Here is a 24,195-nt window from a genome sequence, read left to right on the forward strand (position 1 = left end):
GATAGACATCTGTCAGGGATGGTGTAGGTGGAGCTTGGTCCTGCCTTGAGGGCGGGGGGCTGGACTCGATGACCTCTCGAGGTCCCTTCCAGTCCTATTATTCTATGATTCTATGATTCTATGATTCTCCTCTCCCTCACACTCAACTGACCGAGGGCTCCCAGCGTCAATCGTGGTCCCGCCTCCCAACTGGACTCCGAGACGCTCCCCCTGCCCACGCCAGGCTTTCTCCAGTGCACAGCTGGAAAAGACAGAAAATACCAGACATTGCACATGTCCGGAATTTTCTGATTTTTTTTACCGGACAGAGCGCACAAATACCGGACTGTCTGGTACAATGCTGGACACCTGGCAACCCTACTCGACCCTCCTCCCCCGCGGCGGCCCGGGTGAGCGCACAACACTCAGGGAGGGAAAGGGGGCAGGGAGCAGGTCTCTCCTCCACCTTGGTCTTCTCTCCTGAGCCTCCGGTCTCTTGCGCTGTCTCTCTCTCTCTCTCTCTCTCTCTCCTCCTACTGCCTCCTCCTCTCTGTTTCAGCTTTCCTCTGCCTCCTGCCTCTCTCGCCTTCTGCCTCTCTCTCTGTCTCCTTTCTCTTCTCCCCCTCTTGCCTCTCACTCTCCCTTTCTCTCCTCCTCCTGCCTCTCTCCCCCCTCCGGCTCTCCCCTTCTCCATCCCCTCCCGCTGTGGCGCTCAGCTGAGTGCTGCACCCCTCGGCCGGTGTTTATAATTTGCTGTTTATAACACTGCTTGTAGCATGCTCTGTAACACTGCTGAAGCCTCTGACCTCAGTCCACCCCCTCATGCTCTCACTCTCTTCCTCACCTCCACCTATCACAGCATGCACAGGTCAGCCCTCCTTTACCAAAATCTGAAATGGTGCCCCCCCCGCTTCAGCATCTCTTGGGTAAATCAGCCCCCTCAGATCCTAGGATCACTTAAATCAGGATGCCTGGAAACCAAGCAAGCCCAGCAGTACTGGGTAAGAAAAGCCAGGCCAGACCCTGGCCTATGCCGACTCCTTCCATCAGCACAACAGGAGGGCCAAGCACCACGGGGGTAGAACTTCCCTCATGGCACCATTATTAGCAGGAGCCACAAGAAAACAGATGACCTAGGGAAGCCATATCAGTGCCTGGCACTGCATCACTGGCCTCCCCAGAGCAGCAGTGAGAGCTCCTGTCAGGTGCGAAGAGCCAACACCCTCTGCAGAGGTGGGGTTGGGAGACTGGGTCAGGGGGGGCTGAAGGGACCTGGTGGAGCTACACACAAACGCACACGTCCACTCACCTTCCCCAGGACAAGGGGATGCTCTTTTTTTCCACATTGTCAGCCTCGCTGCTACTGAGCTGGGCCTTGCTGGGCTTTTAATAGGCCATTCAGTGTAAGGAAAAACTCCAAACTGTTCCGAAGTGCCTCCGAGGTTCTCAGAGACAATAAAACAGGCTTAACTTGTACTCAAAGCAAGTGGGGAAGGTGACTCTCAGTACCTCCCACTGTGACTGGCCAGAGTCTTTGTTCACTTCTCTCACAGTCTTCCCAGGCCAAGTGTTTGGCTCACAGAAGGTTCTGTGGAACAGAGCGCTGGACTGGATCCTGCCCAGTGCATTGTCTCCTAAGCCGCCAGCTTGCCTCTGATTCCAGACTTTGCTGCTCAGGGAGCTGTGTGGAGAACAGAGAAGAGGGGGCCAGTGTGTAATAAAATCTCAAATCTCACTCAACACTTTACATGACTGGAAGTCACAGAGGGACAGGATGTGCTGGTGTAGAGGGCATTTCTACAGTCACTTTGAACCACATTTTAAGTCAACAAGGAGCCAATCTGGAAAACAGCATAAAGACACAAATAAGGCCTTTCTGCTCAGCTGCAGTGCCCTGTAAAAGGAGCAGAGGGTGCTAGTGACAGTCACACTTCCAACCATCTTAATTACTCTCTCGTATTTTTCTCTTTTCCCACCCCAGGAAGAATTACACCTTGCAGGGGCTGTGGTAGAGGAGGGTAGGCTAGAAGCCTACAGCAGCCGCACAGATTTAAACCTATCTCTGGCTTCTGAGTCACCTGCCTTCCCAAGATGCAGAGCAGCAGAGCATCCCTCTATGTTTGCACTGCAGAGGAGTAGTGGCAACTCCTACTGCTCACAGCCATCACTGATTGCCTTTCTGTTCTTCCCTAAGGCATCAGGAGCAGCTGAGAGACCAAACAACTGCAGCCCCTTCTCTTCACACCCCCTGGTTCCTTTAGTCAGCTCTATAGAGACCCTCTCTAATCTGGCCTCTCCTCCTCCTCTTCTTCACTGGACTGCAGCTGCAGCTCCTCCTCAGCTGGTAACCTGGCTGTACAAGGTTCCTCTGCCCTCCCACTTGCAGTTGCTGTGGTCTAAGGGTTGCATTGCACTCAGCACAGAAGAGGCCAGGCTTTCACTTAGGGTCTGTCTGCAGGGCAAAGTCAAACTTGCAGCTGGTCTGTGCTTGTGGGGCTCAGGCTGCGGGATGGTTTCATTGCTGTGTAGACATCCTGGTTCCAAATAAAGCCTTAGCTCTGAGTCCCTCCCACTTCCAAGGTCCTAGCACCTGATCATCAGCAAAAACTCAGTCATCTGTCCCACAGAGGCTATGTCTAGACTTCAAGCCTCTTTCGAAAGAGAGCGTCTAGACTGCACGTTGAACTTTCGAAAAAGCGGCTTGCTTTTTCGAAAGAAAGCATCCAGTGAGTCTGGATGCTCTCTTTCGAAGAAGCCCTATTTACATTGAAGAACGCCTTCTTTCGAAAGAGGAACTTTCGAAAAAAGGCATTCTTCCTCGTGAAATGAGGTTTACCGCCATCGAAAGAAAAGCCGCGTTCTTTCGATTTAATTTCGAAAGAACGCGGCTTGAGTCTGGACGCAGGTGAGGTTTTTTCGAAAAAAGGCTACTTTTTTCGAAAAAACCCCTGAGTCTGGACACAGCCAGAGACACAGCTCTCCAGGCCAAGCCCCGCAAGCCCACATTAGCTGGCACCAGCCAGCCATGAGTTTGTCTTAGCTATGTAGACAGATCCTTCAAAGGTAAACTAAGCTGAAAAACAAGTGTGAAATTCATAAATAATTTTCTCAGTGTGAGTTCTCCTGAAATTTTGTAAGTTTTCATTATTCTGAGACTTTCAGCCCCATTCAAATGTCCCCCAATTTCTGGGAGAGAAACAAAATAACATTCAGCGAAAGAACTTTTCTACCTTAAGGAAAACTTGTTGAATTATGCTTCATGCAGAAATCTTTTCAGACAAGCACTTGTCTCAGAACAAGTGCTTTTTTCTCCCTAAGAATGATAGAACTTTGATACAGAACAGCCCCTTTCAGTACCACCTGCCCCTTTTTTTCCTACCCCTTTCAAGTCCTCATATTGGACCAACACAGTCTTCTGTGCATGAGATAGATTGGTCCATGAGACCGCTCACTGTGGATTCAGCCTTTGCAGATCAAGCCAGCAGGGTAGTGAGAGGGCATCAGTGTGTACTGTACATGGTGCTCACAGTCCCTGCTAGACTGGGCTGGGAATGTCCAGGGTCTAACCACTAACACAGATCCTTTGTATGGCAGTGGAGGGCTAGGCAAGCTGCATGCACCTGCCTTGCTTCTTGCACCATACAGCTCACCCATAAGCAGATGATTGTGGTGTATAAAACGAAATCACAGACCTGCTATTCAGATGGAGTGGACCGAAGCTTCAGCACTGCCTTTCCTTTCCCAGGCTACAGCCCAGCTGTGCAAAAGGAGAAACCAGGTCGTGTTTGGCTAACAGAACGATAGATACTTTTGAGATCTGGATTGACTGGAACAGTCCACAGCGCCGGAGGTGGAAGAATCACTGGCCTCACTGCTGTCTCCCGATTTTGGCTTTTTTATACAAAGAAATGTTCTGTTAAAAATGTGGTTTAGTGATTGAATGAACAGTTTAGTCGTCAGAGGGGCTTTCCCTTCACCTGCTGTGTTCAGTGAGGATTTCACCAGGGCCCAGTTCCTAGGGCATTTAGGACACTCCTTGCCCAGCACAGTTCTGGAGCAGACCTTGGTGGAAAGTGCTGCCTGGATGGGTTTAGCTGCATATGGAAAGAAACTAGGCTCAGACTGCAACCCCCTGAACCAGCACAATGTGCACTGATGATCTCTTCTGGTGGGAATGGCTGGTGGAGATCCTGCTCCTCTGGCCCCCCGCAATCTGTTCTCTTGTGTTCTGGGCCATTCAAAATTGTGCACAGCACCTGGGACATGGTAGCCAGGGCAGGGTTGGCCCATGGTTTCAAGTGGCTTTGGATATATTTGCTGTAGCTAGAAGCATAATTGCATTCCTGTATCAGCTTTTACTAGGAACTTCAGGAAATGCAAAGAACTGGGAGAACAATAGACTGTACTTTTGTTTCCCTCAGAGAAACCTTACTTGTCCTTTGCAAATGTGCTAACTAATCTGCCAATAACTGTCTCTGACATACTATATGAATAATAAAGTCTGCCTTTTGGCATGCTTCTTATCACCCAAAGAAATCTTGCTAGATTTGGCTTCCCATTAACTACTTCTGCTCTGGAAACACAGGCCTGGTCTAGTCGACAGATTAGATTGCTGCCTTTCTCTGTGCTCTGGTTTCATTGCTAAGCCCCAACAAGAGCTATAGAACATTCCACACATTGCAATTGGATTATCTTCTTGCACCACTGCTAAACCCTGGACTTTATCACTGCAGCAATTACACCGACTGCCAGTTGCCCATACACATTTTGAGAGAGCTCCCCTATGATTCGTAAGGGCCTCACACAGCTCAAAACTAACTTTCTGTTAGCTCCTTTTGCTCCTTCCTTCAGAGAATGTGCATTGCATATAGGGCTTCTTGGGTTTACCAGCATAGGATGTAGGGTTGGGGAGGGAAGCACAATAGAGGCCATATGTGCTGGTTCCATCATCTGAAAGGATCTCAAGCCAAGCAGAGTTGCCACCTGGTACACAGGGTCACAGTATCACTCAAGTTTTGCATGATAGCCCCTCTATCATAGCACTGCTACAACCCTGCACTCTAGGTCACCCATGCCCAGCATGAGAAATGGGCTCAGCCCTGCGGGACAAGAAACAATTTGCCATTGGGGGCTCACATTCCAACCCCTTACCCCACCTGGGGGGCCTTTCCTCACTGGCAATTTTTAAAAGGATAGTGGATATGGGGCCGTAGCTACAGATTTTGTCCCAGTTCCCCCAAAACATATGAGTGACCCTGGCTATAGGAAAAAGATCGTTGAGGATGGAGGTGAATCACTCTGTCCCAGGTATCTGCCTCACTGTGGATGGGGTACAGTCCGCAGCATTGTGCTTTGCTTAGCAATTCCATTTTTTAAAAATTCCTCCTGTGTTTTTATCAGCTTTTGTTGCTCTGCAACAAATCCTCTCCTTCCCCCTTCTTTGATTCTTTTCAGGTTGGGAGCTTTATTAAGTTATGAGGCAGGTTGGTGTTGTGACCAAAGCCCTAGGCTGGGAATGGGAACACTTGAGTTCCATTTTCACCTCTGCCTCTCAGCCACTGCCTCTCAGCCACTCTTTGCCTCAGTTTCCCCATGGTAACAATGAGCGAGTACGACACTTTCTGAAACATATTGAAAGCTAGGAGTGAAAGTTAAATTTATTTATTATGATTTTATTTACATTTCTTAAAGGACAAATTTAACATGAAATATTTACCACAAAAATTGCTGATGACAGGCTTCTGGTAAATCTAAAAATATGTTTACTACATTTTGTAAAATACCAAGATACAGAAGCAAAATGCAGGACAATGTAGCACTTTAAAGACTAACAAGATGGTTTATTAGATGATGAACTCATCATCTAATAAACCATCTCGTTAGTCTTTAAAGTGCTACATTGTCCTGCATTTTGCTTCAGCTACCCCAGACTAACACGGCTACATTTCTATCAAGATACAGAAGGCATCAATACTACAATGCAATACCCATAACATGGATATGAGTGTATAAAATTATTTAGAGGATTCCAGATATTAATAATCAGTTTCACTTTATCACTTCTGGAAGATTAAACTCTCACATTTATATATAATAGCATTTCGTTTGTCCAAATAATACTAACAAACCAAACTGTGCAGCTGTCTGCTGGATGAGATTGGTCACCTGAAATACAAAAGCAAGAAAAGCTTTTGGTGTTATTTGTCCATAGCTGGCTGGACTGCCCCTTGAAAATCTGACTTTCGATTTACCCATCAGAATCTTGCTGCTGCCTGGCTATTTCTGTCTCTATTGCTAAGGGGATTTTTCAGCAACATATCAGCAAAGTACAAAAGCACATAAAGCATTACTCAAATCGCTTATTTTTGAGCTGTACAAATCCTTACTCTGTCATGCATCCACAATAAATAAATAAATACATGAATTCTGATGGTCTTTTCATATACTCCAGCCACATCTGGCAAGATGCACTGGGATGTTTAGGGAGGTTATACTGAAAAAGCAAACAATGATACACATACACAAAATATTTATTTCATAAGCAAAATTTCCATATGGAGGGTAATTATAGAACATGCATTTGCAGTTTATAAATCTCTTAAACAAGGATCTGAAGCAGCCAGTAGGCACAGACCTCTCGTAAGTGTCTTTGTGAAAACACTCCTTTTAAAATTATATTTTGGGTAATTTTAACATTATTTTCTTTGTCTCCTGCCACTTCAGGCAGACCAAGCACATTTGGTAGATGTTAAAAGAATAATGTACATTTTACACTCCTTAGAACTGAGGGCTGGTGCAACTTAAGCATTCAATGTGTGGATATTTTTTTCATTTGCCTTTTATTTGTCTTAATGTAGAAAATGTCTCCTCGTTTGGGAACAACGCAGTAGAAAGAACCTAATCTCTCCTTTTTAATTTGAAGGGCATTAAAGTTCTAAAGCATTGTGGTGCAGTGTGTCTATTTTTTTTCTTCCCACAGCCATATGCTATTGTTCTACATGTCCTGATTCAGGAAAGCTTCCCTATTCAGTTCAGAATTGAAGCATATCCTTAATTTTAAGCACATGCGCCCATGCAGTCTGAATGCAGGTTTGAGCCTCCTCTCAGAAAGGCAAATGATTTCCTATGTTAGGTGAAAAACAGGTTTACATATAAAAATAAATATATCTCTTTGCCCATTTTTGTCTCTACAGATCCATAACACTTAGTCCTTGTTTAATACAACTGAGAACATCACTAATTCATCAAAGAAGCTGGGAGAAAAATGGACAGAAAGAGAGAGCTGAAGAAAAAAGACAAACAATGAATGACCATGGGTCATGCTGTTTATGTAAGAGAAAAACTTTCTCAAGAAATTTCCAACTGTCCATTTCAAGCCAGTTCATGGAGCAAACAGCACCCCAGGTACTGGGTGAAAATGACACAGTCTGAGCGACGGATTTACGAATCCATAGTGATGCTAAGGAATCTAGCCTTCACTGGTGCTCGTCCAAGCCCGAACCACTCCCCTCATCTGAGATGGTGGAAATTTGGCTCCTTCCAGCTTGGGGTTTTCACTTGGAGCTCTTGGCTATGTGTGTGTTTTGCCTTCAGATCAAGTTCCTCCTTCTCCCTATGGTGCCAGGAGCTTGACACAGGGACTGGGAGGTCTCCTGCATTGGCAGCAGCTTCTAGGGCGAATGGAAACTCACAGGCTTACATGAAAAACTATATGGCTCTGTCATCCTCTCCGCTCTGGGAGGAGGGTTGGCTAGCATTGAACAGAAAATAAGTTCACAATAAACTTCTTACTCTGCTCGCTTTGGTTGCTCCAGGGAGTTCTCTAGCTTAATTAATAGAGTAAATGAATCCTTTTACAGCTGAACCTGGGAGAATAGCTTTTTGAACTGCTGCTGTCCCATGGAAATCAACATCGATTCCTGGAGAACAGAAAGCGAGCGAGAGAGTGAACTGCAGATAAAATTAAGTCCCACCCCAGGTCCTGTCCTGCATGATCACACAAGAGATTGTGGGACTCTCTTGTGTGCCTGTCCACACTGGGTGTGGCAGTGTGGTCAGAAAGCAGACTCTATGAGGCCACTAGATTTCCCCCCTTATGTGCATGATTGGAAGTGCTGGGGAGTTAGGAGTGAACTAGGACTGAGTCACAACACCACACTGCATTGTGCATGGAGCTTGTGGCAAAGCCCTAGGCACCAAAGAACTCCAGGCACAAGGGGAGGCAGGTCTAATGGCTCTGAACAGTTGTATGTGGAGTGGAGGGGATTCCTCTCCACTGCTCCATCCCCTCCCTCCCCCCATGTAATGCTGACCATCTCAGTGCTCAGCAAAATGCTTCCCCAACTGTGAAGGAACGGCTTTACCAGAAGGGGGATTCCCTGAAAAGCAGCATTGCCTGGGTGCGAGGAGGGCACAGTCATGCAGAAGGTTGTTCAGCCCCAAAGCCTATGTGGGACTAGCTATTTAGGGGGAAGTGAAAGGAGGTATGCCACGTGGGGAACCTCACAGAAATACGTGTCTCTCTCTCTCATAGGCTATGTCTAGACTGCAGGCTTCTTTTGGAAGAAGCTTTTCTGGAAGAGATCTTCTGAAAAAACTTCTTTGGAAAAAGAGCGTCCACACAGCGAAAGTGTATCGAAAAAGCGATCTGCTTTTTTGAAAGATAGCGTCCACACTGGATGGATGCTCTCTCGCATTTAAGTTGTGATTGCTGTGGACAGAGTGGCCACCAGATAACCTGTGCTTTTTGCTGGAGGCCTCTTCTTTTGAAAAAAAACACCCTCTTCTCTATCTTTTGGAAAAAGGCTTTTTCCTCGTAGAAAGAGGTTTACCAATGTCGGAAAAACCCCTGCATTCTTTTGACTTTCTGTTGAAAGAATGCAATTGCTGTGTGGACATAAGTGTAGTTTTTCTGGAAAACCAACCGTTTTTTCGGAAAAACTCTGCAGTGTAGACATACCCACAGGAGTCTATAAAATACAATGATAGTGCAAAGAGGGCCTGAACAGAGGGACATGGGCTTTTCTCTCAAGGCCTTAAAGGATTTGATTGTTCTGTTTTAACTAAAAACAGCTTCAAATTCTGGCTGAAATGGCAATGCACTGGGGTGGAGCCTATTTGGGATAGGCATTTCAACAATGTTGGCAATTCTTTGCTGTACACAATGATGGGCTGTGACATTTGTGCTTCCCTCTGTGAATACCTGTATTGTTTATGTATAATTTAAGTGACAAGTGGCAGACTTGGAATTATAAAAGGGGTGATTTGTTCCATCTTTTAAAAACACCTGTAGTTTTACATTTGATGTAAAGCCGGTCAAAACATTTTCAAGTTCCCCATCAGAAAATGCAGTTTCATCCACATCAAAACATTTTGCAGAAATATGCAGCATTCCACAAAATTTGCAAAGGGAAAATGTCAAACAAATGTAACAAACCTTTTGACATTATCAAAATTAAATGCTTCAGTGGTTCCAAATAGAAATATTTTGGAATACTCATTTTCTGGGAAATTTCAAAATTTTAACTTTTTGTTCTGATTTAGAATGAAAACAAATTTTGAAATGTATGGATTTTCCACAGAATGGAAATCCTGATTTCTGACTAGCAGTAGCGTGAAGTCATTTCTGCTTCATTTTTCAGCTAATGATAAAACAATTATAACAATGGCCCAGCTATTTCACAGTAGCTCACACAATGTATTCAATTACACATTAGCACACAAAGAAACTGAATCATAGACAATCTAAAAAAAGACATATGCAAATGTAGGGTCAGAAGAATACATATGCACTACAGTACATGTTGTTCTCATTCAACATTCTTATTTTTCAGACAGTAAATAGCTAATTGTGAGCTGCAATTCATAAGCAGACCCAGTAAAGAAAAATGTTTTATGGAGTGCAAAAGCTGATAGAGGTCTGGGTGTAAGATGTTTCCTACACAGAATCTACACTACTTTAAAGCAGCCTAAGGAGTTTGTTTAAAGTTTTTAGTATGGTAGAGTCATGTTCTCTGTCACTTTACTCTTTGTTGTTCATCCTCTCCAGAAGCTAATAAATAGGCACTCACCACAGCAGTGGGCATCGGAGGCTTGATCCAGAAAGATGGTCTGAACTCTGATGCTGACCCAGCAAAACTCCTAAGCATGTGTTCACTGAAGTAAATGGGACTGGTAATGTGCTTAAAGTCAAATATGCGTGCAAGTGTTTGATGGATCAGGACCAGAGCTCTTAGTACTTTGCAGGATCAGGCTTTCTTGTCAGAACAGATCTATATGGATCAGACAGAGAAAAATATTCTGAAAATTGAGCTATGAGAAGAGACTGTGTCTCTCAGATTGCAGTGGAAACTTTATCAATGGCATCCATTGAAGAATGCTCAAGGAAGGAGGTAAAACTCAAATTTATCAGAGACTAAGATACCATGATATGGTAAGCCTACATTGCTAGACTTCCCTCAAGTCCACTCTCTACCTTCTCCCCCTATGCCCCACGCAGTAAAATGGTACTAAAGTCTCTTTAGAGAGCCTCACCCCACACCAAAGTGACAAATCCTTATAACAGATGTTATCAGAGAGGACAAGAAACTATCATTTCATCTGAACCTGTACTGAATTATAAGTCCACTGATGCCCCATCTGGTAATTGCAGAACATGGGTTTGTTTAAAATGTTGTCAAAAAATGCTGGCATTTACAAAGGGAAAATATTAAAGAAAAAGACAGAATTTACAAAAAAAAGAATATGCAATTAAAAAAATCAGAAGATCAGTGAAGAAATTGCCGCTTAAAGAAACATGTGCTAAGGTAAAAGAATTCATTCAGTGTTTGAATATTATCCCAGAGATAGAAATGATTTCCACTACCCTTTAAACTTTCCTCCATGAGAAGTGGGTTTTACATGGACATATTATCAGCTGTTTTCCCAAAAATCTTTACAATATGTGGGAAAGTGAAGTAACAGCAGTGGTGATGAGTCAGAGTAAGAAAAAACACACTGGCAAATCATTGGTGTCCAAGGTAACACTTGTGTAGAGGAGTGCTACTTGGCTGTTAAACTGCGTCGTGGGTTTGTAAACATATTTGATAACGCCAGTGATCATGTGCAGCCATAAGTGCTGATGTAGATCTATCTGACATAAGTCTGAATAGGGCCTTCAGTCTCTTAGAAGCTTAGGAAAAAAAAGGACTTTGAGCCTCAGAGCCTAAGAGCCTAAAGAAAATAAAGCCCTTGGTAAAATAAGCGGATGAGATAAGCCAAGAGTAAATGGAATTGCATAAAGTAAAAATAACTAATCTATCTGGTTGTCACCATGTAGGAGAAGCAAGAGCTGATAATAAAAGAAATTGTGGCTCTGCTGGATGCTTTCCCCCATTGGTTCAAGGGTGCTTGTTGCTTGATTAGTTTGATCTTTTTCACCTTAGTGAAAATAGGAAGAGTAGCAAATGGTGTTGGTGAAACCACCTCCTGCATGACACATTGAATCAACCCCCAAAAGCTGTCAGGACCCTTCTAGGTCATTTAAACTCAGGAAATGCTACTATTAAATCTTCAGGAGATAAATATCCCTCAGCCCAAATCCTCCAGCTACGTTAAAAAAATAAAAGAAAAAAGAATGTTTTAGTGCTGGAATATGTACGTTGGCCCTTTAATATTCGCTCTGCTGCACAGACACAATGCAAGTACCATAATGCTTTTCTAAGGGCTCAGAAGTTTCAGTGAGGCCCCTTTTTGACTGGTGGAAGGAATTGGGTTCACATAACCCTCACTTAAAAAATAGACCAGCACATTTTTGCTTTATCAACCTTGGTTTGCTAAAGACTAAGGCTAAGTGATCTGAAAAGGTTATTTTGAGGCAGGGTCACGCTTGCTGCCACAGGTCTAATAAAACAAAACGATAGCCAAATTAGAAACATATTTCATCTAATAGGGGAAAATAAAATTGGTGAATCTGTCTGGTGTTTGACCTACAGTATTTATGCTAAATGGAGGTTTAAATATATCACAATGAGGTGTGCACAAGAAAAGCTGCATTCACTCTATTTTCTGTCATATGAATCCTTCTCTTTAACCCTTTGCTTCTCCAGAAAGCCAGCATCAGCATCAGCTTTTGCTGCATCACCCAGAGGCAATAAAGCAAAGGTGATGCCCATGTTTTTCAAAAGTGAGGAGTGACTTGAGGGGGGAAAGGCACATGAGACACCTTAAAGTGGCCTGCACATTTCTCTTTAAGGAAACTGAGGCACTGAATACCATATGCCTGGGCTGAAGTTCTTGAGAAGCTATTTTAAGATTGTTATTTAAAAGGTAAAATCTTTGGGAAATCACCTTCTGCAATGTCTCAACTGGGGTGCTGGAACAATTTGTGCAGTGGGGTTGCTGAAAGCCATTGAACCAAACTGTAAATCCTGTGTATAATGGACACTACTTCAAGTCAGGGGTGCTGCAGCATTCTGCACAGAACTAGTTCCATCACCTATGCACTTGAATGGGGATTCCAAGTGCTACCACAACACAAATAATAAATAATAATAATCGTGCATTCATTAACTAACTACACATAGAAATAATAGTTGTGTCGCAATGGAAGGGACCTCAAGAGGTTGTCTAGACCAGTCCTCTGCACTCAACCCAGGACCATGCAATCTAAATGCCAAGTTAGGAGTCTAAATCTTTTAAATTGAAATGAATACAAAAGCTTCAAACCAGAATACTGGAGCTGAACACTTACGGAAACTTATTGGGTGGTTATTGATAGAATGCCATGGGCAGAGTTCCCCTGGCCTGGTTGGCATCCAACGTATGCAGGCATGAAAAGAAAAATTTTCCAAGAGCCAGTCAGCTTTGGATCAACATTCTCACAAAAGTGGTTGCAAAAAAGGATCTTCCCTATACTCCTGTTGAAATTCTGGTGTGAGTGGATGGATGATCACTTCTTGCCCTGTCCTGAGCATGAGTTCTAGACCTTCTGTATTGAAATTGCCATAGACATGTTAGTGAGCAGTTATCAAAACTCAGGTTTTGATAGCCCTTTGGCTAACCCTGGAATAGATGCTCAAAAACTCTTTGCTAGCTCTAAAACAGATGCTCCCCCAAAACTCCTCATCTCTATCATATGTGCTGGTTGATGATACAGGAGGATGTAATTTAAGTGAACCCACAGTTTATATATTTCCTAAGAGACCCACTGTCCATCACCTCGCTGTAATTTATATTTTAGAGCGAGGGAATCCTTGAGCAGCAGATGTCTGGGTTTACTTGGTCCTTCCTCAGCACAGGGAGCTGGATTTGATGACCTCTCTCAAGATTCTTTCCAGACCTACAAGTCTAGGAAATTATTAAAAAGAATATCATGTGTAAAGGATCTGTTTCTTGGTTCTTTGCATGTATGTAACATTTCATAACATTCATATCAAATTGATTCCTGACTTAGTTGTGTGACAGCTGCTAGCCTGGTATGCTAGCAAGTTATAAGTGAGGGAGCAGGAGACTGTTTCTCTTGAGCCATTGCAAAATTCAACCAATGTCTCTGTCCGGAAAGGCACCATGATGTGTGCAAAACAACAAGCTCCCAGACACCGCATCAAGCCAGTTGCCTACGGAGAAGGAAGTGCTGTGCTGCTGCTATAGTGCAGTGGTGGAGGATAGGCCAGCTTACAAGTGGGAGAACTCCTTTGGTAGGAACTCGAGTCATGTTGACTAATACTGTCTGATTGTTTCCTCGTATTCCCCTGTCTGTCAGTATTCATCTGTCATTTCTTGTCTTGTGCTTTGATTGAAAGCGGGCAGGCATTATCTTTTCTGTCAGTGTCTGCACAGCACAAAGTTGGTCCAAGACTGGGGCTCATAGGAGAGAGTAACAGAAAGAATTAATATCATTAATATAAATAATGTTCTCATTACTTGCTGATAATAGAGAAAGGAGGGATTTGGTGATGAATTCAGGAAGAAAAGGAAACAGGCATTGTTTATTCAGTTCTAGACACTTCCTAGCTGCATGCCAGCCTCTGCAAAGCCCAAACCCCAACATCTCTAGACAAGAGAAAATCTTGCTATGCCTCTCAGGGTATGTCTGCACAGCAGCATTATTTCAGTCACTGACATTCCAAAATAAGACATGCATGTCTACACTACAAGGCTTTATTTCAAAATAATGTTGAGCTGGAGAACTTCTTATTCTGATTCCTGTAACTTTCATTTCACGAGGAGTAAGGAAAGTCGGAGGAAGAGTGTTCTTCGTTCAATCTCCTGGTGTCTGGACAGCACCAAAAGCCGAATTAAGCTATTTCAACTTAAGCTACACAATTGACGTAGCTGAAGTTTCATAGCTTAATTCAACTTTAGCCCTGCTGTGTAGATGTAGCCTCAGTGTCCAGGGGGTGAAGGTAATGCGTAGCTTCTCTGAAACACAAAGATAGCCCAAAGATGGCATTCATTTCCTATATGGTTCCATCCATCTACTACAACCTTCTTTGGAGCTGCAGTTTCCATTACATTTAATCATTTCCAACTGCAGCTTCACATTGAGGGCAGCTTCTATGAAAGTTAATTACTTTCTCCTGCCTCTTGCATGGTTAAGGTGCATGGTAAAGTTATGGCTGCTAATCAAAGGAAACGTCTAAACACAGCTATATGGTACTCATTATGTGCTCTCTTTTGGTGAGGGACACGCATCAGTCTACATGTTTATGCACGTGAATATGTTTCAGCAAAAATCCATGAACTCTCAGCCAAACATTTGTAGCTATGATTCATCTCTCATAGGACTTATGATTCAAAACAAAAAATCCTAATCAAACAAACAATCACTCAAGCACAAAGTCTCCAGCAATCTGACTGCTTTTAGCCAGGAACAGGAAGGCTCCTAGCTTCTCCCACTGAGATATTTACAAAGATCACTTAACACAGACAGAAAAGAAGGTCTTCTCATCAGGGCATTTCTTTGGTAGCCAGAGAGACATAAGAAACTCATACAGAATAGCAAGAAAGTAACGATGTGCCTAGGAGAGGGGCTTGGAGCACAGAGGGGGTTTTTGGTTGTGTTTTTTTAAGCTTGATGTGGAAGAGAAAGCAGCTAATTAAATTCCTTTGCTGAACATACTTAGTTAATCTTTCACAGAGCTGATTGCATTTGGCTCCTGTCCAATGCCAAGAAGATAGGATTGTGTTCAGTGAGAAGTAAAAGCAAAGCATTGATTTAGGAGAATCCATACAGCTGACCGGCTGACAGTATCTGGGCTGTTTCAAACATTTAGAGAGGCACGATAAGAGCGGCCGAGGTGGCACTCACAAATTCTTAGCACATTAGGCTGTGTGTGGAACCTGCCTTCACGATATCGGTCAATGCGTAATGGACGGTGTGTTGGGAGGGTGTATTCACAAAATGCCTGTGACACTCTGTCTCTGCCAACCGTTAAAATTATTTATTCAACATCAAGCACCAAAGGCTTCAGAAATAAATAAAACCATTTGTTACATCTGCACCAGCAGCCCTGAGGCCACGCATGGAACTGGAGTGATTCTAAAATATGTTCTCTGAAACAAAGTGTCCTGCCTCATTTCAATGGGGAAGGGGGGTCATGGAATTTGACTTATTCTCTAAAGTTTGGGTGCACATCCAATCTGAATTTCCCAACCACTGTGGCTGGGCTTTGCGCTGATCATTATTGAACATGCCTGTGACCCTGGACTAAGCACACACTTAGCTAAGCAGACGGGAGACAGTGAAGTGGGCTCCGTCATCTGGAGCTTGCTTAGCAAACAGGTTTGTTTGCCAGGCTCCAGGTGTTCACTAAGCCAGTCCAACATGGCAGAAATGGGAGCTTAGGTTAGCTCTTCTGTCCAAATGGCTCACGCACCTGCAGTTATACAGCCCAGCTTCTTACTCATGGTGCCAGGGAAGGCGTCACTGCACATTGCACCAACATCAGCTTTTAAGCCCTGGAATGCAGGAGGGAGCTCCTAAGAGCTGCATGCAGCACATGATAATAACAACTGAATTGAGTTTACAGGCTTATGAATAATACTACCAACTATCATTTTTACCTGCCACTAGGCGGTGAATTGCAAATACACTGGCTAGTCACTATGTGCAGGCTGCTTTTCTTACACTCCTCACAACAGGACTAGTGCATTGCATGCTGCACCAGAGGCTGTTCTGCCTCCCATCTGAATGTTGTCTGCTGGTTCATGACCAGGAGGAAGAAAGGTGGGGGTGAGGCCCTGTTTGCTCCCCACAGCCTTTCAGTTATCTCAAGCTGCAGTGGATGCTAGACATGAATATACTGGAACTCAGGGGAGCAAAAAAGACTGCAGGGGGTTCTTTCCCCATCCAAGCAAGATTGGTCAGAATCAGCCTTACAAAGCTTCCTAAGCAGAACCCAGCCTGGAGTTCAGCAAATGAAGCAACAACTGGCAGTTCGGATAGAATCATAGAATCACAGAAGATTAGTGTCGGAAGACCCCTAAGGAGGTTATCAGGTTATCTAGTCCAACACTCTACCCAAAGCGTGACCACCCAACTAAATCATCCCATCCAGAGCTTTGTCAAGCAGGGATTTTAAATCTCTAGGGATGGAAATTCTACCACCATCTCAGTGCTTCATAGTGAAATAGTTTGTTCTAATATCCAACCCAGATCTCCCCCATTGCAGCTTGAGACTATTGCTCCTCATTCTGTCATCTGTCACCACTGAGAACAGCCTCTCTCCAGCCTCTTTGGAACCTCCCTTCAGGGAGCTGAAGGCTGCTATCAAATCCCCCCTCACTCTTCTCTACTGGGGTATGTCTACACTACAGCGCTAATGCGAACTAACTTAGTTCGAATTAGTTAATTGGAACTAAGCTAATTCGAACTAACGCATCCAGACTAAAAAACTAGTTCGAATTAGCGTTTTGCTAATTCGAACTAGCATGTCCACACAGCGTGGACCCTGAACCGGGGTTAAGGCTGGCCGGAAGCAGTGCCGGCAGGGCATCGGATGAGGAGTTAGAGCATGGAGCTGCTGTCTCAGGCTAGCCGAGGGCTGTGCTTAAAGGGACCCGACCCCCACCCCGGACAGACAGTTCTCAGGGGTGCCCCGCTTGCAAAGCAGTCCTGGCTTGGATTGCCCGGAGTACCCACACTGGGCACATCACAGCACTCGGCCATCAGACCGGCTGCACTTGCCGCAGGCTGCCATCTGGGGAGAGGGAACAATTGGGGGGGCTTCAGGAGAGCTTCCACCCCCAGAAGCCCACAGAGCCAGCCCAGTCCTCCCCATCAGGGGCTCATACCCCATTCCTCCCTCACCTCCTTCCACTTACCCCTCCCTAGCCCCCCTTCCTGATGTACAAAATAAAGGACAATTGTGTTCAAAAATAGAATCTCTCTGTATTGAACAAAACTGGGGGAGACTGGGAAAAGGAGGTGGGAGAGGAGAAGAGAAAGGGTGGGAGAGGGCAACTACAATGATGAGGGGTTTGGAACAGGTCCCATATGAAGAGAGGCTAAAGAGACTGGGACTTTTCAGCTTAGAGAAGAGGAGATGGAGGGGGGATATGATAGAGGTCTATAAAAGCACAAGTGGGATGGAGAGGGTGCATATAGAAAAGTTCTTCATTAGTTCCCATAATAGAAGGACTAGAGGACACCAAAGGAAAGGAATGGGTAGCAGGCTTCAACCTAGTAACAGAAAGTTGTTCTTCACAAAGCAAAGAGTCAACCTGTGGAACTCTTTGCTGCAGGAGGCTGTGAAGGCTAGAACTATAACAGAGTTTAAAGAGAAGTGAGATAAAGTCATGGAGGTCGGGTCCATGGAGTGGTATTAGCCAGGGGGTAGGAGTGGTGTCCCTACCCAAAGTTTGTGGAAGGCTGGAGAGGGATGGCACGAGACAAATGGCTTGGTCACTGTCTTTGGTCCATCCCCTCCAGGGTCCCTAGGGTTGGCCGCTGTCGGCAGACAGGCTACTGGGCTAGATGGACCTTTGGTCTGACCCAGTACGGCCATTGTAAGCTCAGGGCTCAGGATCGGGGGTCTCAGTGGACCACCTTGATTTTCATGCACACCTGCTCCTGAGTGGCCAGGCTGGCAGCTCTCCTGCCCTAGATGGCCACTTTCCTGTGCCTAGTGTGGAGATCGTGGACAAGGTCCACGATGTCCACACTAGACCAGGCAGGTGCCCGCCTCTTGCGGTCCCGGGCAAGCTCCCGGGAGCCGCCAGCCTGGTCCCAGGAAGAGGGGGAGGGCTGGGGGCCATCGGGTGGCTGGCTCGAGCCGTGCCAGGTGCAGGGTCTGCTGGCTGGGTGCTGGCAGGCTTGCACCTGGCACGGGCATCGTAGCCAGCCCATGCTCCTTTAAGGGGTCCGGGGCCGGGAGGGGGGCAATAGAGTTTCCCTGGTGTTGGCCAGAGTGGCCACCAGGGAAAGCTGGGGAGGGCTAGCCTCCCACTAGTTCGAATTAAGGGGCTACACACCCCTTAATTCGAACTAATAAGTTCGAACTAGGCTTAGTCCTCGTAGAATGAGGTTTACCTAGTTCGAACTAAGCGCTCCGTTAGTTCCAATTAAGTTCGAACTAGCGGAGCGCTAGTGTAGCGCCTATGAAAGTTAATTCGAACTAACATCCGTTAGTTCGAATTAACTTTGTAGTGTAGACATACCCCTGTAGACTAAACACACCTGTTCCCTCAGCCTCACCTCATAAGTCATGTGCTCCAGCCCCCTAATCATTTTGATTGCCCTCTGCTGGACTCTCTCCGATGCATTCACATCCTTTCTGTTATGGGGGCTCCAGAATAGGACTCAGTGCTTCACATCCATATCTGGCCTCACTAATGCTGAATAAAGGGGAATAATCACTTCCTTATATCTGCTAACAGTGCTCTTACTACTGAACCCCAATATGCCATTAGTCTTCTTTACTCCCAGGGCACACTGTTGACTCATATCCAGCTTCTCATCCACTGTAATCCTCATGCCCTTTTCTGCAGAACTGCTGCCTGTCAGTTTCCAGCCTGTAAGAGTGCTTGGGATTCTTCTGCACTTCTTGTTGAACCTCGTCAGATTTCCTTTGGATCAAGCCTTCAATTTGTCTAAGACTCTAGGTCACTCTGGACCCTATCCCTGCCCTCCAGTATATCTACCTCTCCCCCTAGCTTAGTAACATTTGCAAACTTGTTGAGGGTGCAATCTATCCCCTCATCCAGATCTTTAATGAAGATGTTGAACAAAACTGGTCCAAGGACTGACTCCTGGATCACTCCACTTGAGACCAACTGCCAGGTAGACATCAAGCAGTTGATCTCTACCTGCTGAGCCTGACGATCTAGCCAGCTTTCTATACCTTACACTCTGTTTATCCAATCTATGCTTCTTTAAGTTGTTGGTTAGAATACTGAGAGTGACTGTATCAAAAGTTTGCTAAAGTCAAGATATATCTCATCCACTGCCTTACCATGTCCACAAAGCCAGTTATTACATCATAGAAGGCAATTAGATTGGTCAGGCATGACTTGCCCTTGATGAATCCATATGGACTGTTCCTGATCTCTTTCCTCTCCTCCAAGTGTTTCAAAATGGATTCCTTGAGGACCTGCTCCATGATTTTTCCAGGGCTTGAGGTGAGGCTGACTGATCTGTAGTTCCCTAGACTCTCCTTCCATTTTTCAAAGAGGAACACTACATTTTCCTGGTATGTGTATTGACAAAGAAGGTAGTGTAAAACTTCACAATGGCTCATGCAAACCAAATCAGCTCAGTCTCAAACAGCACTGCTGGATGTTTCATCTACCTCTGGCCAATGAAGAGCTGCGTCTGGGAACCAAACCCCAGGGCTGCGTCTAGACTGGCATGATTTTCTGGAAATGCTTTTAATGGAAAAGTTTTCCGTTAAAAGCATTTTCGGAAAAGAGCGTCTAGATTGGCATGGACGCTTTTCCGCAAAAGCACTTTTTGTGGAAAAGCGTCCGTGCCAATCTAGATGCGCTTTTGCGCAAAAAAGCCTGGATCGCCATTTTAGCCATCGGGGCTTTTTTGCGGAAAACAGTCCTGTGCTGTCTACACTGGCCCTCTTGCGCAAATGATTTGCGCAAGAGGGCTTTTGCCCAAACGGGAGCAGCATAGTATTTCCGCAAGAACACTGATGATCTTACATGAGAAATTCAAGTGGCCAGTGTAGACAGCTGGCAAGTTGTTCTGCAAAAGCAGATGATTTTGTGGAAAAACTTGCCAGTCTAGACACAGCTCAGGTGCCAGATTGCCTTGAGTGCATCACATCTGTTGTGCAAAACAGGAAACCATTCCCCACAGCTAGCAAGTTGAGGCCGTAGGGGTCAGGAGTAAGTAATTCCTGCAGGATGAAACTCCCTTGCAGCCCTTTCAGTGGCAAGGAGGGACAAGAGAGCTCTGGTCTTCCCACTCTTTCCCTTATTGAAGCAAACACTCAAGTTACAAAGGTACTCTGTGCAGAGTGTCAACAGACAGCTGGGTGGGACATTTGCATAGTCCTCACCTATTTCCAGAATGAATTGCCTGGTATAGTGATTCCTGAGCAGCTTCCTAGACATTAGACAAGCAATGAGTGAACCACCAGATGAGATTTTGCTTTTCTCAAGAGATCCCAGTGAGAAAGTGCAGTCTTAGCAAGTACCTTATCTCCACAGACTGTTGCTTTCATTCCTTTAACCCAGGAGGCAAACTTTTCATACCAAAGAGCCAAACTACATCAAATTTCAGGACAAATGGTCAACAAAGAGCTGTATAAGAACGCACACTGGCATGACTGAAAATACATAACTTAATATTATTGATAACTGACATAATGATTAATAACAGCATGAATGAAACATTGTACTCCCAGCCTTTATTTAATGGGACTTCTGCTGCTGCATCTTTTCACACAGTTCTTTGAAGTTTACATCATCACTGGTCAAATCCAGCTTTACACAAGCATTCAGGCTGTCTTCTGTCAATCTTATGGCAGGAGCTGGGGATGCAGGTGTGCAGAAGTATGGTGATTTGGGGGGTAAGAGGAGCTCAGGGCAGGGGGGTTCAGTTGTATGATGGGCTAAGGCCTATGGTGGGAGGGTGAGCAGGAATGTAATGATTCTGCAGCCGAATGGGGTCTGGGCCCCAACTGGGGCTTGTTGGACAAGCTCTATTTTAAATAAAGTAAAATATTATGTCCATCACAAAAGGTTTCAAAATTGTTTTTGTGACAGGGGTGGGTCAGGGGCCACTGCCCCACAGAAAAATCAGCTGGGGACAACACAAGTGAGAAGCAAAAACACAACTCCTTCAGAAACTTCCAACCCTCACTAATGGGGCCTCCAATGAAGACACCTCACTCCCCTGGTGCTCCAGCCAAATTGGGAGGGAGGGGGAGAAGAAGGGCAGGGAGAACTGAGGGTTAAGGTTTCAAGCCAGGTTAACTCTTCTGGGGTTCCAGGGTTAGTGGATTTTGTGCCTCCCCTCCCCCCACCCAGGCTCTGGGGTGTGGCCAGAAATGAGGAGTCCAATGTGCAGGACAGGGCTGCCAATGAGTGGGATAGCGATGCGGGTGCAGAATCTGGATGGGAGGTAGGGTTCAGGAGCAAAGTGGGCATACGTGTCTGGCCAGGGGGTAGAGGGCAGGAGCAAGGGGCTTGTGGGTTCCTGGCTAGGGGGCAGATGGGTGCCTGGCCAGGGGGCTGGTGGAGGGTCTGGCGGGGGGGGGGGGGAATGGGTCTGGTCGGAGAGGAGGGAGCAGAGTGACGGTGGGTGTCTGGCCAGGGTTTTGGATTGTGACCTAGGGCAGAGCATTGGGATGCATGACCGGGACGGGGCAGAGGGTTTGGGTTACGTGGGGGAGGCGGTACGAGTGGGGGCAGTGGGGCAGAGTTGGGGTTACTGGGGCAGGGGGCTAGGAGTGGGGGGCAGAGGCTCAGGGGAGGGCAGAGGGTTTGGGTTCAGTGGGTAGGAGTGGGGGCAGGAGGAAGGGCGGGGTTCAGTGGGGGAGGGGTTGGACTATGGGGGAGGGGAGGGGCTGGGTTCAGTGCGGGAGGGGGCGGAGTAGGGGGCGGGGCTGGGTTCAGTGCGGGAGGGGGCGGAGCAGGGGGCGGGGCTGGGTTCAGTGCGGGAGGGGGCGGAGCAGGGGGCGGGGCTGGGTTCAGTGCGGGAGGGGGAGGAGCAGGGGCGGGGCTGGGTGCCCAAGCAGGCTCTGGCCGGGCATTGGTCAGCGCCACTTGGCAGCTCAGCCCCTTTCTCCGGCCGGAGTCACCCCGCCCCCACAGGCGGCCTGGCCCCGCGCTCGGTGACTCAGAGCCTGAGGGGAGCGGTGATTGGTGCTTCCCGCGCGGCCTGTTCTTGAACCAGGGGCTACCATTGGTCAGAAGCGGCCAATGGGATCGTGCTGGGGGCGGGAGCAGCACGTGAGGCACCGTTTAGCCTCGCGGCGCACAGAAGACGAACCGCTCCCTGCTCTGTCCCCTCCCGCAGCGCAGGGCGCTTTGCCCAGCTGCTTAGCGCCCGCGCGAGCTGCAGGGGAGCAAGGGGGCGGGGCTCGGCTCGCGCTGGAGAAGAGCCGCGTCTGGCTCCCGGGCGCGCCCCAGGCTGCCGACCCCGCAGTCGCAGCACGTGGGGCTGAGGCACGTGCGCGCCCGGCCCGATCCGGGTAGAGCTGGTTGCAAGAGGGGCTCTCCCTCCCCCTGCACACGGTCCCCTGCCGCTGCCTCCCCTCTGGCCCCTGCGCAACCGGGAACTGTGTTTTCCTGACTGGCTCCTCGCCTGCTCTAGCGTCTCCTCCTGCCCGCAGCCAGCTCGCAGCAGCAGGAGCTGGGGGTGGTGTCAAGGCTGTGCCACTCTACATGCGAATCATTTTATAAGCGCCCTACGAGCCAGGGGATTTGTATGCTCCTGCCCCTGGAAGCTTCACTAAAGGTGCATTGCGCACCTTGCCCTTGTGCACCATGCTCAAGCCTTTCTGTAGGCTTGGGAGTGGGGCTTGTTTGTACCTTTGCCCTACCACAGATCTCAAGTATGCACTGGCCTTTGTGTTCAAGGTCAGGGCTTGTTTTGGGTGCTCATCACAGGCTTGGAAACAGGCTAGATTGGAAATCTGACCACATGGGAATCCCAGCTCAGACTAAGTCAGACAAACTCCTGCAAGCTTCTGAACGTTCCTTCTCCCAGGGAATTCATTTCTGAACTTGTCAGGCTGTGCTTAGCCTTGTACTTGTCTGCTGCACTTTCTTGGGAAAGACTTGAAGACAGTTTCACCCCAAGAAGATTATTCAGATTTGTTGCTAAACTATATTTATTTTGATTGATTCCAGTTCAATTGCTCTGGGAACTTTTTATAGTATCAAATATAAATCCATTAGCATACACTATTGTACAGCATACTCCTTAATGCTTCCTTCTAATGAAAAACATGGCTTCCCATTCCCATAGCCGTGATAATCTTTATATTGGTGACTCCCATGCATCATGTTCAGATGCCATATTGTACACTCTGAAGCCCATGCAAATCTTTAGTGAAAGTCCTTGCAGAAGTACTACAGCCTGACAGACCTTCCCCTCCTATATGCTTTTTCATTTACTTCAGAGAGAGGAACTGTGATTCCTACTTATGGGGAGGATTGATTTAGACATGCAGTTTCCACTGCAAACTTTACAAGTGGCTGTAACAAAGTCAGGGAGAAAAACAGTTTCCCCCTTAGCTTACAGCAACATGCTATGAGCTTAGAATTACATCCACACTATGTGCTTAAGCATTCTATGATTACCCTGGTAAATTGTGTTTTTGTGCAGGTGTTCAGAAGAGATTCAAATGCTGCCCAGCTAGATTTGTTTTCCTATTGGTGCACATTTGCTCATGCGTTGGTGAACATAACTTTTATTCTGTACATGTGTAGAAAACATCTGCACATGGATGGAAAAGATTTGAGTTAACATTGCTTTGCAACCATAAGAAAATCTTTCAAATGCAAAGGGCCACAAAGGGAACTGCCCGCTGCTCCAGCTAGACTCTAATGCCCGTTGCTGGTTTTAGTTATGCTTGTGTGCAATTAAAGTACCTCTTCAGCAGCAGTGCTGAGCACACACCAGCCTAGCCAAAATCAAATCAGAATGCAGATATAGGGGATCTCTGCAATTCAGCTCCTACATGGTTGTGCCCCGTGGGGAATGGCAGCAGGGTCCGTCTTTGCAGGGATTGTGAGGCATTGCAGCTGGGCCCATCTCTGTGGGGAACATGGGGC

Source organism: Pelodiscus sinensis, chromosome Z (genome assembly GCF_052426305.1).
Source record: "Pelodiscus sinensis isolate ZL-2025 chromosome Z, ASM5242630v1, whole genome shotgun sequence".
Classification (NCBI taxonomy): domain Eukaryota; kingdom Metazoa; phylum Chordata; order Testudines; family Trionychidae; genus Pelodiscus; species Pelodiscus sinensis.